The 18,392-nt window shown below is 36.7% G+C and overlaps 1 long non-coding RNA gene across 3 annotated transcripts in view; it reads left to right on the forward strand.

Annotated features, from left to right (window-relative positions):
- LOC119703947 overlaps positions 1-18,392 on the forward strand; it is a 99,362-nt gene that overhangs the window by 47,669 nt on the left and 33,301 nt on the right. For all 3 annotated transcript variants that reach the window (XR_005257800.1, XR_005257798.1, XR_005257799.1), the window contains exon 2: positions 17,249-17,303. This is a non-coding gene — a long non-coding RNA (uncharacterized LOC119703947). The remainder of the gene's footprint in view (positions 1-17,248; positions 17,304-18,392) is intronic.

The following is an 18,392-nucleotide window of genomic DNA, read 5'->3' on the forward strand; positions in this document are numbered from 1 at the left end:
CTGGAAATGAAGAGCAAAAACCTCATCCCAGGAAAACAGTATTGATGGCTTCAGATACACAGGGTAGAACTGCCTGTGTTATTGAGTGATACTGATCTGTTATTGCTGCAGAGAAGAACTCAATCTGAATAATCCTTCCCATAAGATAGAAGTACTTAAAACTGTGAAGTGTGAAGATGATGACAGCAGAAGGGTTCTTGTTGGAAGACTAGAAACCATGACAGTGCTTGTTTAAACTGCTGAAGTATGTGTAAGTGAATGATCTGGTGAGATCATCCATATTAGTTCACACTGTGGCAGACTTAGCTCTCAGCTATCTGCAGTAGAGTTAAGAAATATATAAATCAGGGTGGAACTTTGTATGTAGATTCTAAAATGCAGATGATATTTTTGCACTTTTGAGTAATTTGGGATCCAATTTTGAAGAACTTTCATTAAATTAGAGCTATTAGAATGGCTGAAAGTGATTGAATTCTGAGACTCTCTGTATACATGGAAAATAATGGTTCAAAACAATACCAGGGCTGTAAAATTGTATTAAAAAGTCACTTGAATAATGAAGGGTTAAAACTCCAGCTTGTAGACTTGCAAAGTGTACTGGTTTTGGTGAAGCCATGTCAATTTACATTGCCTGAAAAGTTTGCTTTAAGAGTGTTGAATAGATGATAATCATAATCTATTTAAATAGGTGATTCTTTTTTTTTCTAAGAAAAAATATTTTAAAATTGTTTTCCATACCAGATATTCTAAAACTTTTACTTTTGGAAAATCTTTCACTATTTGCCTGAATTCTTGCAAATAAAGACATTTCTGACTTCTGATTGGGAACTTCAGAACTATAATTTAAAAACCTTGTTGGAAAAGTTGCATCAAAAATATAATTACAAAAGCAAAGCCTAAGGTATGGTCCTATGTTAAAGCCAACTGTCTTTATCATTTACATAATATTTCTGTAGAAAACAAAGGTGTGTTTTATTTGGAGTAGGTCAAACATTAAATGAAACAATGAAATATGTATAATTTTTACCAATTAAATATTTCAAAAGTTTTCTTAGAAGCTTCCACTGTGAGCACTCCTGTATTAGTGCCATTCAAAACAATTATGAAAAGTAAGACAAAACCTAAGGACTAGTGAAGCAGTGCATAGCTAACTATGTTTAGAGAACTTGGCAAGGAAAGGAAGCCAGGCTTCCAAAGTGCCAGGTTCAGGCTCAGTTTGCAATATAAACCTGCCTGTTCATGCTTTTAGCACTCAGTGGAACTGAACTGGTTGGCACACAGTGTTTTCTGGATGGCTTTAGATCAAGCAGCTCAGTCTCTTGAGACAGACATTCCCTCTCCCATTGACGATAAGCTCTTCTCTCTAATTTTCCTCAGAAGTTAAAGAAGAGTTTTATGCTTACTTGGCAATGTAAAAATAGCACTGCTGAATATGCTTTTAACTCTTAAATCTGCTTCAAACTAATTTTCTATTTTGAATCTATGACATTAACACTGCTGTGGAGTGCTAGTCTGAAAATTCTGCAACTTTTGGAAGAGAAAGTGATCATTGTGAGACACTTTGGTCCTAATGACCTCTGAGCTGTACAATCCAGCAGGGACTTGTTGAACATCTCTTTCCCAAGTGGTCAAGACAGACAATACCTTCTGAAAAGAGACTTTCTGTGGTGTGAGGCAGCATGGCCTTAGCAAATCAGGCTGTAAACAACATGCTGGCTAAAATATCCATTATTTTCAGAGCCACTTACTGGAAGAAAAATTAAATTTAAAATTTTTGAAAAAAAATCTTAATTCTAATTTTTCTTAAGAAAAAAATTTTTAGACAGTAGACCAGTTATTCTGTCTCTGGAATGCCGGTTCTAAAATGTTGTAATTTCTGCTAAGAGTTGTGAGGATCTAGGGGAGAAGAATCAATATTTAAAATAAGATATCATTCATTACTAAACAGTCTATTTTCTTGTATGTATATATTTTCCTCCCTGAAAAAAATAGTTTTCTCTGATTGAAGAAGGTAGTTCTTCAACACATAGCACTTGTGTAGCCCTATGGACTACAGGACGTTGAGAAATGTATGAAAAGCAGCTTTTGCAGACTTCCTTTTGCTGCTCAAACAATCAAATTGCTTTTCCTATGAGCAATTACTAAATATTGTGTGAGCATATCTTGAGGTAATGTGGTATTGTGTCATCCCAGTGTTGGAAGAAAATAGCCAGATCAAAGATTATCTCAGTTAGTTTTATGACATAAGCCCTAGGTATAGTAATTAAGAAGCAGTGCACATCTGGTATCTTGTGATAATGGATCATCAGAAATGAAAATTACGTGACAGTTTTGTACAATGTATAGTTCCTATCCCATAGAACTCTCAAAAGGCAACATTCATGGGAATGAGTAATGGGTGGAAAGAGATTGATTAGAACCACCTGCTGTTTACTGTGAGATGTTACAGATGATTATGATGTAAGGAAAAAAACCAAAACACTTATTTCAATAAAATTAAGGGTCAAAATTACATCTGATGTCACTAGATAGAGATATAAGAACTGTTAAAAATTATAACATCAAGCATCTAAAAGCTGCAATGCATTTAGTACATAGCAAGGTAGGGCAGAATATTAAATAGCTGCAAATATGGAAAAATAAAATATGAGCAAACAGTACTACTCTTTTATCATCAGTAAGTAGCTTTAGGCATAAATAGTCCTCTTGAAATCATCTAGATTTTTTTTTCTGTGCAAAAGGAATAAAGTTTTTTAAATAAGAGGAAAAACCACTAAAAGTTTAATAAGCACCCTGTGAAAATTGTGGTAATTATTAAGGTCCTGCAAGGTCATTATTGGTAATTGAAATCTGATCACTTCTAAAACCCAACATGCCCAAGCCATTGCAAAATGTTATATGTAAAGTACACTCTTCAAAACATTCCTGGAGGGAGCATGAAACAAAATCAGGAATTCAGTAATTTTAAAGCAGCAATATATTTTTAAACTTGTTTAGTAGAAGTTTAATTGGAAGTCATAGATTTCAAAGAAATTATATGAGAAGTTGGAGAATTCTTTGGAGCTGAGCATTGGAAAGGAGACATTTTCAAAGCTGCGTAAAGGAGTTACAGACATGGGCAACACAGCTTCCATCATTAGGAAACAGCCATAGAAAAGACTTGAGGCAACAGTGTTGTCTCAGTCCCAGAAGTGATTTAAGCCTTTTGGATTGTACATTCAGAGGTATTTTCCATATAATAAGTGTTGGACTTTCTTTGAAGAGTCTGTTGACTTTTGGCAGAACTTAGACACTTGAATATACATAAATAGAAATGGTACTGGGAGGGGAAGATTTTTAGCAGAAAAAAATGGAAGCAATTATTTTGTAAATACAATGTCTGCAAATGAGAAAAATATAATCCAAAAGTGGAAGTACTGAGGCCATTTTACATGTTAACTGGAAAAAAAAGGAAAAATAGTACAGTGAACATAATATTCATGTCTGCAAACTGTGTGACAGAAAAAATATACCAATCCAGTAATATCTTGAGTAATTTAACTTTTCTAGTTCCTTTTACACCAGTCAGTATTCTGCTGTGTTCCCTAAGCATCCAAGTTGAAGATTGGCTGGGTTTGAAAAATTGATTTCTCTGTCCTTTATCAAGATTTTCAGCTTCTTAGATCAGTCAGTCAGACTCGCGTGACTGTCTAAAATAAAATGGCAGCGGGATTATTTTCAGACCTAACCAGTGCTGCCAAATGTCTTTCAGTGAGTCTCTCACTAGTTTGTCATACTTTTTATTTCTACTTAAAGTAATGCCACCTTACGTACCACCCTAATTTCCTTTTTTGATTGCTTGGGTATGTCCTGTATACTTACAAGGTATTCAGCTGCTATGTGAAAATGTGGTACCATCAGCAAAATAAAAAATATCATTCATGAATGCTAAAACTTCTTCCTTAAATTATTAGGTATCTGGAGTACATATCAATAAAGATTTTTTATTTTTCAAGAATTAGGATGAAAAAATCTTTGATGATGATAAACAGTACTGTGTTACAGGTTTGGCTAAAAAAAAAAAAAAGAAAAAAATGAAACCCAAACACAAAAAACCTTAGAAAATTGCCTTAGTGAAGTCAATTCTTTATACATGTTAATACATATCAAATAAAGGTTGAATTACATTTTAAATTATCCTCTTTAGAGCAGTACTGATTTGAGAGCAATTCTGATTTAGAGGGGAGAATAAAATCTCAGGGAGTTATTGTTGCCAAAGCCAGAGAAAATTCTTTTTCAGAGAAGTGCTGTTACCTGAACAGTCCTTGTGTGCTTTTAGACAGAGTTGTGCACTGTTGTGTTCCCACCTGTCCTGAGACACTGGCATCTGGGAAATCTATTTCAATATTTATAACCCTGTTTTCATTCTGACTGGTTACAAGCAGGGGAAATGCTGTTTCACACCTGCATGCTGGTAGAGCTGACTCCAGACAAGCAGCAAGGGAGGTCAGGCAGACCCATGGGCTGACAGATTTCAAGAGGAATAGCATTCCAAACAGATCTTCGGGAATTATAGGAGCTTTAAAGTGCTGCTGGTGATCTGTGCTTTGTGTTCTTGAGACTTGGCAATTTCTGGCCTGTTATGTTCCTGGAGGCAGGCATTTCCAGCTTACTGCCTGAACACTGGCAGCTCTTAATGAGCACTTCCATCAGAATGGCAGCTGCTACTCAGCACTTGGGACTCCTCTATTGTCCAGCTTGGTATATTATGACTTTTTGATCCTCCTCTGTGTAACTGTGACTGCTTGAATGATTTCACCTTGCTGGATTTCCCTGACAGAACCCTGTGACATGACAAAGATTCTAGTCCCTGGCATTATGGTTTCTGAGAAAAGTTAAGTTTTAAAGCTAAGTTTCAATATCTGATCGTGGGAATGAATACAAGACAGATGATCCACGTACTGAATAATGTTAGGAAGAAGGAATTGGTGGTGAAAATGAAGTTATTTAATTTCTGTATTATGTTATGAAGCTTTTCATAACCAACAACAGTGAGAAACATCACAGTATTTTGCTGAGTGATAATGTCAATTCTATATTTTTTTAGCACTTCTGGAAAAAGGGAAATCTAATTTGCTTATCACTGGTACAGGAAGTGTGTGAAGCTCATCAACATCAGCAGAGAGTGCTGTCTCTTTAGATACACAGTGAAAGTAGGATGTGGTCCTAGCCCAATAGAAGGGAAGCAAAGGAATCACTTTCCCATTTGACAGAATAAAAAGCGTATAGCAAGACAAAGAAATAAACAAGTTTCTTTGGATATGATATCTTGGGCAGTGTCTCCTTTCCCTTTTTAGGTAGTGCCCCTTGTCAAGCTCAGAACTCTCTATTTTGTTGAGATAAATGTTGGTCCTCAAAGTCCTGCGTGTGCTCCCTCTGGGATCCCACATGGATAGAATATCTGCACTGAAGGAAGCCCTGCATTTGTGTATTGAGTCGTGTTTCTCGCTGAAGTCTATCTCCTGTCATGCTGTTAAATAGAAATGCAGTTTGATGTGTCAAGTCCCAATCCTTGTTGTGTCCAGTCATTAAAGATCCCATTATCTATTTCCTGAAACCTAGGCCATACATTTTACTGTATGAAATCTTCAGTTGGATTCCCTTCTTTTGTAATACATTTCTTGTAGATATAGTAGAGATTGTATGAACTGAAGTGAAAAGAAGGTGATTTTTGACCTGTCTTCTTCCAGTGAAAGACTGAAAGGTTATTCCCTAGGAAATGTTGAGGTAATTTGTTACCTTGTTTTATGAGTGTGCTGTTAAATAGTTGATATGTTTCCAATGAGAGGTGGCGGCAGTGGTGAAGTTAAATCAATTGCTTTGGTGAAATAGTCTCCAGAGCTTGGTAATTGATTGCATTTTACTTTAAATTTGCGCAGTCTTTTGATGTTCCTCAGGACCAAAAGCAATACAGAGTTAGAAGATTGCTTTTATTTATTAATGAGGATTTTTTAGCACTGAATCTATCTGAATGCAAAGTAGAAGTTGAGATATAGAGAAATGCAGACAAATGAAGATTCCATCTCCTCTCTCTCTACCCCTCCCTCTCTTTCTCTCCTTTCCCTTTGTCAATAGCAGTTCATTCTCTTGGCTCAGGAAATTGCAAAAATGAAGGAAAGTGAGTGCAGGTTGAAGTAATTAACTAGATAAAGACTAATCAAATCAATTATCTCTATTACAGCATCCTTTTTAGGTGATATTTGGGTTAGGTATAGCCTGACCCTAAGGACACCACACGATGGAGAAAAAGAATTAATATTATCAGAGGAAAATCAGTACTAAGGGAGGATTAATAAAATCTCTGTATCTACCTGCAGACCTCACCTCTGAGTCAGGATTAGTTTAAACATTGCATATTAGCACTTCTAGATACTCAAGGGCAACAGTACCAGATATATTGAGACAATATAGTAGTGGAACCTGTTGTTTTCCTTTATCTTTTCACTTTACTATTTTTTCTGCAGAGGAGCTCCGATGAGTTTCTAGATTTCTTACATAAACATGGTTTGGCATTTTTCAGAGTATCAGAACATGGCAAAGTGCGTCTGTTTCCTTTGTTTTGCTTACAAACATGAGACAGCAATGGTAAAACTGCTATGTCTTTAATAATTAACTTGGGCTGCCTAATCAGTAAATATCTTCCAGATGACTAGTACTTTGTATTGCAATATTTTAGAGTTCAGAAATTACTAGTAAATTTATAAATTCATCCAAATTCTGCAGTCTACCTGAAGGGCAGCTGAGGTAAACATCAACAACAGAGAAATAATGCCTCGGGGCACATACAAGGCCTTTGCTGTAATTTGCTGCCCAGCATTTCAGCTCAATATATTCTAACTCAGAGTATCAAATTTTCCAGGAAATTGAAAAAAATTCTTCTTGAAAAAATTCTTATTAAAACATTCATATTTAGTATGTCTATTAATTAGCGTTGCACTTGTAGTCACCATAGCTCTGTTCTTCTTCTGGGTTTGCTTAGCTTCAAGAGGCAATTGCTGAAAAATGCCAACAAGGTATTATGAAAAACCTGTCTACAAGAGTTCCTTTGCTGATGGTATAAGAACAATTAGGAAAGCTCAGATAAGCAGCTCGGCATTGTTTCTTGGCTTATGTACAAGAAGGACTTTACACATTTATATGAAACCCAGAACTGGTATTGAATAGCTGTAAGATAATCAACTAGAGACTCAAACTTCAGCAATAAGATCCTCTAAGGTCAGAAACTTCCTAACATTTTGTTTTTAAAAGGAGAATACTCATTACAGTTTTCTCACCAGACATCAAAAAGAGGGACTCTAGTATTCCAAATAAATTAAGATTGGAAGAAATTGAGAGTAGAAATATATCTTTCCTCTTCTTTTGGAAGGGGAAAAATACAAATACTAAATAGTTTCTTAATCTCACAAATCCCTGTTTTTCAATATAAGAGAAATTTCCAGATCAAATGGAAGTCTCAAGATCACAATGGGATGATTAGAATGATAATATCAGAGTTAACATCAAGCTTTGTTTTAACTTTTGAAATTATGACCCACTACAGAATGAACAAATTTAAGATCAAGAGCTTTCAGTGGATCTGGCCACAGCTTCTTCTGAGGATATATTCTGAGGTGGTGACATTTTGTAAATGCCTTTAAGACATGTAAATGACTGTGCCAGCTACAAGATGGTTCATAAATGGTCCCAGATAGGAGGTCTGTAGCACCAGTGAGCAGATCTAACATATGTTGATGAGGTGAGCAGCCAAGTGGAAATTTGGAAGACATGAGTTAAAAATAGGTGGGTAGTGTTGTATGAAGAGAAGGATTTAAAGCTAAAGCAGGGAGGGGGGGTAAGGGCGATAAATAAGGCAGCAAAGAGAGAAGATATTAATATTGCTTATGGGCAAGTGGAGCAGATGGTCACTTGTTTCATGTAGAGAATTGATATAGGCACTGAATTCTGAGTCTGGTTAATTTAGGTCTCTTTTTTTTTTTTTTTTTTTGGTTTTATAGTGAAATCACCATGATTCAAACATAATTCTCCCTGAGGTTTCAGTCCAAAAATATAGGAAAATCCCTGCACAAGAAAAATATTATTGCTACAGATATGATGCCTTTGATATTGGCCGGTACAGAAGATGAACCCTGAATTTCCAGATTTTAAAATTATGAGCATTTGTAGCATGAGCCAATTCTTCCCCGACTAAAGCTGAGTCTCTTGAAATTGCTGTATCTGAAACTGTAGTGGAATCATAATCTATTTCTTCGTTAAAGCAGTAGAATAATCTCATAAGGTGGTCGGGCATATACTTTTATGAGGAAGGGAAGCTGAGTTTCATGCTGGATTCTCTCTTTAGCTTGTCGAAAATAAGATGTGCTCTCAGGATGATAGAATAAAGTATCAGTTTCTTGCCTGTTGGGAATACACTGATCCAAGTATTAGAGAGGAATTTAATATATTTATTTATATTTATATAAATTTTTACCTGCAGAACAGGCAGCCTATCCAGTTACAAACCCTGCTAGCGTTAATTGTTGAGTTGAATGCCTGAGTCTAAGCAGTGCTGAGCAGGGAAAGTAAAAGAAAAATTTTTATTACAGTTTGAAGTTTTGAAGGTGAAATTTTTGGAAGGAAGATCTTATATGAAGAAAGGTGTGTCGAAGTGATAGTACTTATCTTTAACAGATTTCTATTGTAAAATTACATGTTTATTTTTGAAATGCGGATGACAGATTATATGGGTAACTTCAGTAAATACTTAATCTGTCTGCAGACTTGCTGTGATAGAGTAAATGTATCCGATTCCTGTTAGGATGACTTGAAAGGAAGAAAAGGTGTGGGTCGTTAGCTTCCATGTAGTATGTAGAACTCAGTGAAAAGCCCTAAATTAGAGTGTGGCTTTGAGGAATGCATATGTTTCCTTATTTGAAGCTTTGCTCTTTTTGCCTTAGGATTTCAATATTTGGCTTTATTTCTATATTTATGAGGTTTACCATATTTAACCTTTTAATTAAAATCCTATAATCTCTTTTCTTAGGTGATTCTTGGGTAGTTTCAGGAACTGCAGGAGAACATTTGCTTGGAAAGGTCCTCTGGGAGTTACCAGCCCCAGGCTTCCAGCTGAGTTGGTGACATTACTAGAGCTTGGTCCAGCCATTCCTGGCCTTGTTTTGCTGTGTCTCGAATACCTCTGAGGTATTCTTGCTGAACAACCTGTCCCTGAGCAGCATTACCTTGCTTGAGAAAAAGTTTTTTTCTGATTTCTTTGTGACTCCCCTTCAACTTGATTTTTTGATTATTGCTTTCATATTAATCTTGAGCTTTTGGAGCAAAAGAAAGCCATTTGCAGCTTACATTTCTGTTCTGTTGTCCTATTATTAAAGCCTGACAAAATCCTTCTGTGGTTTGTTGGGTTTTTTTCATTTAATCTTGCAGTATCATCTGGGAAGAAAAAATGAGTTACTTCTAAGAATTCTGTTCTTTTGTACAGATCACAAACTTTTATTTAAGGAGTAAACAAGTGGAAAAAAAGAAAAATGAACAGATTTTCAGGTTCCTTAATAAATGAAAACAAACTTTTGTTTCCTTAAACAAAAGGGACATTCCTAGAGAAAACTTACATTTTGGGGTTTTGACTAGTAAGTGCAATAACTGATTGTCAAAAATAACTTACAAATTTGTCTGGATATCTATTTATAACCTTATAATAAGAGTTGAAAACAGTAATGCCGAAATCCCAGTGTAGTGGATAATCTGGTACCAATGAGCTCTTTGAAATCCTTTTACATCTTCAAAGTGCAGTGCATTTCCTAAGCTAACGGCACCTCATGGCTACAGGATTCTTAGGGGAGCTAATTACTGCTGGCCTAAGGACACCTCCCCAGCACGTAGTGTTCCCAAGGCTTGCTTCTGTACTTCAACAAAAACTGTACCTGCAATGAATGCAAGTCTGTCAGGGCCTAACACTGACTTCAGAAACCCAGTCCTTACCTGTCTTCTCAGCAAGGGAATCTCAGTGACATTTATGACTTTCAAAAGTACCCTAGCTTAAAAAAAAATCATTTTCTAGAATTCTGGGCATCTGAAGCTTTAATTTAAGAGTATGGTAGGGTTTTTTTACAATTTTTCAATCATTCTATATCCATAAAGAAAAATTAGGAGACTCTTCCAGTCAAGACTTTTTTTTTTTAAAACTTTTTTTTTAACACAGTAATAGAACTAAAATGGACTTCAAAAATTCGTGGCAAGCCGCTTGTGTGCTTCTTTTGCAGTTAAGTTATAGTCTGTGTCCAGAAGTTTCTGTCTCTGGTTTACATTTTTGTTGAAACTGAGACTCCCTGTGATCTGAGACCTACTAGGACCTGAGATCTCCTATGGCCTTCCCACACAGAGAACAACAAGCCATTTACCTGTAACTTATGCCACCTCTGTGTCCTCCAGGAAACATTGTAAATAGTTGATCTCACTTCTTTGCAAATACTCCCGTCCAAGAGATAAAGGTGCTCTTCATGCGAGCAGCCTGGAAGCTTGAGGTTCTTTAAAAAGTAAAGAGAATTTTGAGAACAGGTTCATTGCAAGGCGGCTGCCTGTATCTTATTTTCTGTTGTTGTTGGAGAGTTCCTATTTATAACAAACAAATTCTTTTTGACAGTTGAAACAGAATGAGAAATAGAGGTCTGGATAGTACATCGGTCTAGGCTGTCAAGCTGAGGGTTGATTTGAAGGTCAGTCATATGTGTTCTTTTCCACATATCCATAAAAATGATGACTATAATGATATATTTGTAATCTAATTTAGGAAGAACAAAAAAGGCTTTTCAGATTTCTGACTATATTCTTATATTGATATGAAAGTAGCTGTTTCCTTTTAATTGATACAGTTTTATACATCAATGTCCTTGTACCATTAGTCATCAGAGTCAGGCCTTTTTGCCTTAAGTGTAAACTCTGGCAGAATAAGAGCAAGCTGTCCTGCATGAACTTGTTCCTGACCTGGTGAGATTTCAAGGGTTGTGGGATGTCATGCTTTTCCTCTCTCCTCAGAGATCAGAATAAGCCAAGATTCTTAGGAGGTGCAGCTGCAGTGGCTGTGCTGGGGTTAGCTATTGGTAACACACATTGGTCAGGGAATTTGACAAGGCAGGTACTTATAAATATACACACTAAAAAACATATCCGTTCAACAATTAGCAGTTTAGCGGATTTGGTTTGATTTTTTGACTCTGCTAATGGATTGAGGCATTCTGAGTTTGGATAACATCACTCTTATTCCTCTCAGCTCTGTATCCACACATAATGTGACTGCTATGCCAGTGAGAGGTGAATGATTTCTTCTGACCTACCTGCTGCTTTTGCATGTTCTCTGAAGTTCACCTTGAGCATCTGATTAACTCCCCTATGGCTAATGTGGAAGGAGATTAAAGTGTACACAAAGTAGTACATAAATACATACCATCCTTAATGACATTTCTTACCTGCAGACATATTTACTTTTGATTTCAGAGAAAATGAAAATGTCAAGGGTTTCTGATACACATCTGCATCTGATCTGACCTCAGTGGGTCATATGCTGCTGCACAGTGACAAACCACTTTGCTTCTAAAAACCACTAAACTTATTACCTGTGCACAGCCCCGATGAGTTCATTTCATACAAGAGCTGGGGAGCAAACCTGAGATGCTGATAAAAGTTGATTCTTTAGTGAAGTGAGTCAAATTAAGATATTCCCTTGAGTGTGCATTTTAAAACTTACTAAGATTAGTACTGTAAAAGGCAAAACCATCCTCTCCCATCCATACACTTTGGCCTCAGGAGTCACATTTCTTTTTCTACCAAATGTTGGAGGCCAAGGACTCATAGTAAAAGGCCGTTAAGTTCAAAGTAGTGCTGGAAATGTTGAGCATAAGTGCTGGAGACAAAATTATCATAGGGACTTTGTACAGCTGTGTGGAATTAGTCAGGTCTGGAGTCCTGAATCCTCCATGATCAGCACAAGCTGATTCAGAGGATAAAACCAGCAGCAGGTACTTATATGAGATGGTGTCTTCAAGGAAAGTTTTACTTTTTAAGCACAGTAGTTAGAGATTGTAGCTGTGCTTCACATGGTATTTAAAGAGTCTTGCATCTTTCTAAGAACTCAGTATCTTGAACATCTGCTAGATATTCAAAAGTGATTCAGATGAGGTCTCTAAGGAGGAAAAGTAGCAAGGGTTTGTAAATATGATCAGATCCTAGAATAATAACTGAACATCAGTGCCAGCACTAATGAGAAAAACAGAAGGTGTTAAAATGAACTAGAAAGCTTTTAGGCCTATTAGTCTCTGCCAAATGAACTTTTGAGCTTTAATACACAGGCTTTTAGGATGCTCATGCAGTTAATTATCTATGTTTTATAATGCTTGTCTTGTCAGTAAAAGAGAATAATTTCACTGAAATACAGCTTTAGTAAAAATATTGCTATTTCCTCATTGCTTTACAATTCTGATTTCGTCTCATTTTCAATCCCATTATAAGAATTACAAGTGAAGGAGGACTCCCATACAGCTGCTTCAGGAATTGTGTACCTGCAGTGGCACATTTGTTTTCCATCTGAATGTTTGCTTAAATTGCATTTCATCCCTCATTTATATTTCTCATCTACATAGTTATCTTGAGCACACTGATGCAGTTTCTCTTTCTATCATCCACATGACTCTTTGTGACTTCATTTGACACTGTATTAAGGTAAACCACAATCTTGTTAATGGCAAGAAGCACCAAGGTGGCTGAGTGCTCCTTTGAATGAAGACAAATGAAGGTAGGGAAATGTAATGATTATGCACACTGTGAAATAAAAGGGCTGACTTAATGGACTGAAATTAACTTATGTGGGTAAAATGACTTCACTAACACACAGTTGAGATTAACTTGATTGATTCAGCCAACAGCTTGCTTAAGGTATCTCTTATTATTGTCATATCACTAAGGTCTAAATCATGATGGGTTCCCTGAGTCTGATACCTCTGGTAGCACTCATGCCTGTAAAACCTAAATTTTAGTCCTGGGTATGTACTTAGTCTAATTTATTGCACTACCAAATGCTTATTGCAGAGAATATATTTAGCCCTAACATTTGTTTTCAGAGTTTTTGAAATAAAAACCCCCTCACCTACCAGAATGTCCTATGAAAACAGATGGCACAAAAAGAGTGGCCAGTTCTCAGAATTTTCAATGAAACTGGCTTTGAAATCATACTAAGCTTTTCTCTATTCTAATATTTATGCATTGCTTGAACTGTCAGCTGCTGGATGGCACAATGTATTTCCAGTTGTGATAGGCATTCATACAAACAGTAAATTACACATGCTGGGAAAACACACAATAAAGATTTTATTATGGTTAATGGAGCTCTAGAACTCAACATGATGGTACAGCATGTCTGCAAAAATGTTGGTTTCCAGAACTTGCTAAGATATTTAAATTGGTAGGAATACTGGTAGAAAATAAACTTTAATATTTGAGAGATGGTTGAAATAAAAATACTTTAAATCCCATTCAGGATTAAAAAATAAAAAGTTGGGAGTTCTCCTTCTTCAATATTTATTTTGTACATCTGTTTTTAACACACAAAAACATCACTGTCTTTCAAATTCCAATGGGGTTTTTTTTATTATTATATAATTACTTCATTGTGTCTTGTAGCAAGTAACATTGCTTTTAATAGATCTATGTATGTAAATGGACAATTTTTTCCAGTATTTTTAATTAAAAGTTTTGTTAGGGTGAAGTGTAAGTGTAGCAAGGTTGTCTATTCTGTATGGCAAGGACGTCCTATCTTAGGAAAGATGGAGCACTCATTTGCCAAGAATTCTCTGGAGAGAGAACTTTGTCATGTCTTTTATTTTTGAGAGTGAATTATACACATGGGTCAAGCATGGATTCAACTAAAGAGCAGACTTTAAGGAAACCCTGATGTCTTGGCAAACCATTTTGGTTGGTTGGCTAATTTTGATTCGGTATCAGTGTGCAGAAGATAATGAGATGGGAAGGCAATGCCCAAAGGCAGCTTGGGCTTTGGGTGACTTGTAGCCAGTCTCTTATTCCAGTGGTGCAGCTGACTCTGTGCAGAGTCAAAGCAATGGCTGCTACACCTGGCCTGTGCTGAGCTTTTGATACTGTCCACTAAGACCTTCTCATGTGAAACCATGGAAACTTGAACTCCAGGTAAGTGCCATGGCATTAGATTCAGAGTCGGAGTGGTGAAGTAACACTACTTCAAACTTTGCTAAGTATTCCCCTTTTCCCGTCTCCAAGAAAGCAGCTGCTTTACTCAGAGAATAAATATCAGAGGCAATGACTATGAATGCTGCTTTGTTGTTTACACTTGGAGTGATTTTTCTCTACTACCACCATAGTCTTTGAAATTGCATTCTCCTTAGTCTGTTTTCAGATTCCTAAATAAAACAGGGAAAGGGAGGGGCTGCCAGCTGATTCTCCTGTGATGCACAATACTCTTTGCTGTACTGAACATGTCTGAAATGCTGACCTTCTGCTTTGCAGCTTACCTTTTTTTTTAGCAGACTTCTCCAAAATTTTATGTCAATAATGAGAGAACAACATAGTAAATAAGTAGGTACTTGACTAGAAAGTGCAGCTGGTGACCTGCCTGCTAGGGATGATTTTACATTTCCCAGCATGCATCCATTTTGAAAGTTATTGAGGGGGATTTGGACTTCCAGGCCGCTGCTGTATAATCACTGAGCAGTTATTTGCTGGAGGCAATCACCATTATTGTGGCCCTTATTCCACATCTTTTGAAGGCACTGAAGGATTGATATTGATTTTTGAGTAGCATTTATAAGGGGCCTGTGCACTTGAGAGTAACTGGACCATATCATTAGACTACCTAGGGGATTTTCCATCAACTATATTTCTAAAGGTAACACTAGTAGAAGAACTCTTAACCGCTGAATCAGAAGATGGATGCATAGGAGATCTTAGTATTTTAAAGGAAAGGACTTCAAGAAAACAGCTGCTAAAAGACTGTTTAAGTTATGGATCACAAGCTAACTCTTGATCTATGAAGGCAGCATAGTAACAGTTTTCCAATTAATTGATCTGATTGTTCTCAAGAGTGTTAGAGTCAGTGATTAGGAAAACCTATTTCTTGTCATCAAAACAAAGGGAACCCTAAGAAAAATAAGACTGTAACAGATGCTTGGCCACACTCATTGCATCAGTGGTAGCTGATAAAGTAGTATGCGATTCCCAGCTGATGGACTGACCCACCCAGCCTTCTCCTGTGGCATGGTCCCTCTTCTGCTCTATCAGTATTTTAGTTATTCCCAGCTCTGCTCTGAAGCTCCCTGGCTCTGACAAGACTGGGCACTCAGGAGCAGTGGCTACAGGTGCAATGTGACCCCAGTCCATGAGCAAAGCTGCAGCTGGGGCTGCCAGTGTGACCCTGTCCCCTGTGTAGTCTGAGATACGCTGGTTTGCCTTGGCTTTAGATTAACACATCTAAATGAGTTGCAGAAGTCCTGGAATTTTGTAACAGGATTTTAGAGTCAGGTCAGATTAAGATAACTGAGATTTAGGTGAGATTACAGTAAATTTCACTTCTAGTTAGCTGAGCACAGATAGCACCTCAGCCAGAGAGTCTGTCACTATTTTATAAGAAAGAAAAAGCCAGATTTCACACCCAAGTTACAAATAAAATGTTAACAGCCTAACTTGGAAGCAGTATCTGCCACAAAATCACTGAAGTTTATTTACTGCAATGAGCTAGAATTAAATAAAAAAAAAATCAATCTGACCTTTCTTTCCTAAATTTCTCTTTTTAAAAAATTTGGCACACAACTTGTCTTTTGCCTTTGGTTAGTTTTAATCTCAGGTTCTCATGCAACCTAATTTACTGTTACCATAAATAGAATCCCAACAGGAAAGCTATTTTTTTAAAAAAAGGAAGTGCATATTCCCGGGGTTTTACACTCAGAACCAAGCAAAAATGTGAGGAAATTAGTCTTCAACTTTCAGATTTTTCTTCCTTACTACAGTCTGGTAGTTATCTTGGCACCCATCTTAGCTAGTAAATTTACCCACGTATCAGTTCTGCATTACTGTAATTGCTACTGACAAAATGCCCATGAATAACTTGTCCAAATTTGTGACATTTTTTAAGAAGTGAGAAATATGAACTTGAGAAGGCCACCACATTTTATGTTTATTAGACTGAATATGTCCTTTGAAAGTACACAGAGTTTTCCCAGAAGTTTGGCTTTAAGAAGTCAAAAGGCTTTTGAAGATATTTGCTTAAACCACAAAACTTTGCATGCTCTTCCCTTGTAAATAAAGGATAATGTAATGCAGAAGAATCTTATTTAAACTTTGCATACAAATATGCATGAATGCCAATTGGATTCAATTTTCTTGACTTAATTTGAATTAACTGATGGGTCTTTTGACACAAGCTGTACTAATTGTTGCTTATTTGGGTGCACTATATCAGTGAGCATGGCAATCAAAAGCTCAGCCAGATGTTCATATTTTCTTTGATTGCCCACAGCCTTAGGTTTGAAGAAAAGTCAATCAGCAAAATTATTCTTCTTAGCATCTGTCAAGGTACTGATCACATTACCATAATGGCTGTCAGAAAAGCAGAATGGCTCTGATTCCCTTTCACTTAACCTGGTATCAGCCTTCAGCTCTCTGCAGTCCTGGGTTGATACCATCACAAAACATGGAAGTTCTGTGAAATTAGACTAAGGGTATTTATAAGTGGTTGAGTTCGCTGCAGTGAAGAGTGAATGTATTTTTATCTTCATATAAACTTATATATATGTGAGTAACCTCTATTAAAGTGTATTTTGTATGTTTTATGCTGACATGTATTTATAATGTCTAATTGACTGAAGGGATATTTTTATCCAAACATCATATTAAAGCTTTTAAGTAGTTGAAAAACTAAATGTATTGCATCTATGTACAGGAATGAGCCTACAGAAAAAGTTTCTATTGATTTGCTTAAAACTTTTGGACACCTGTAAGATACATCATCTATATTTACAGCTCAAGCAATTTTTTTTCAATTCATTAGTATTTTCATGAAAGCATTAGAGAAAAAATATTTTTTGTGGGTATGGTTTTTTCCAAGTGTTCTAAAAGCATCTGCCAGAAAGAGAATTTGCATTTCTTTTCAGATGTGACACAGATCAAGGCTGTCTTAACCTTTCTCTCCTTTCATCCCTAGGTATTTAAAATGTGTCTTTGCATTTCCTGCATAACTGGATCCTAGCTCATTAAGGGTAAGACCTTTTTCTGCAATCCCCTTCAGAGCAGTGCCTAGCAAGGGAAACTGCATGGTTTGCTAATTTAAGAATTTACCAGGCCTGGAGTTCTGCCTGCTCAGGAGTGTTTTAACTTGCAATCCCCACCTGCCTGCCTGGCAGCTGAGTGTTTTGAGTAAGATTTATCATTCCATTTGTTTCTATAGGACACCTTCAGCCCAAGACAATTCACAGCTGAGGAGAACCAAGGGAAGAGAGCCCAGCCTAAACCACAACTAATACTTTGATACTTGTCTATGTGTAAGACTGGTGAGGTCTCTCACTTTGTTGTACGTGTTGCATAGAAACATCCTAAAGCTGTGATTGTAGTAGAATCCTTGCCATGGTCCTTAAAGGTGATGGACTGTGGACGAGGGAATCCTTTATTTTCAACTGTTTATCTATAAAATTCTGCTAAAATGTCCTTCATATTTCACAAAGCACAAAAGCAGAACTGTGGACACTAACAACACTCAGTGCTGCTTCTCTCTATTGAGTAGTGAAACTTTTGTTCCTCTTTTAGAGTGTTTAATGTGTGTCACATCAAAACGATGAATTTAACCTGACAGAGGAAGATAACAGGGGAAAGATTCTGGAAATGTTATTATGGGCGATGAGCTCCAGCAGCAATTAATTCAGGAAGGAGTTTACTGAAGGAAGCTTCCAGGCTCAACCACTAAACCCTTAATGTGGCTTAGTTCTCAATCAAAGCTTTCAGAGAAAGAGATTGCATAAAAGAGGAGCTACCGTATCTGCCACAAAGCTGCTTAATATGACTCATGTCTCAACAGAAGTGTTTTCAGCATAAAAACTCTTTAAATAGTGCTTCAAAACCAATGACACACATCCCTAGCTCATTTATAAGGTTGTTTAAATATTGCCTTTGCATGCCTGCTGTTCGAATTCTCACAGCTACTCAGGTTTTGCAGCCCATTCTACTACAGAAACACTTGGGTAAAGAAAACAAACCCTTTTTGTTCCTTCACTCTGAAAAGGTCTCTCACCTCAGGTTGCGGACATCAGGCTCTGGAGAGGATGACCCCGGAGTGGTGCTAACTCATGGGAAGT

The sequence above is a fragment of the Motacilla alba genome, chromosome 8 (assembly GCF_015832195.1).
Source record: "Motacilla alba alba isolate MOTALB_02 chromosome 8, Motacilla_alba_V1.0_pri, whole genome shotgun sequence".
In the NCBI taxonomy this organism is placed as follows: Eukaryota; Metazoa; Chordata; class Aves; order Passeriformes; family Motacillidae; genus Motacilla; species Motacilla alba.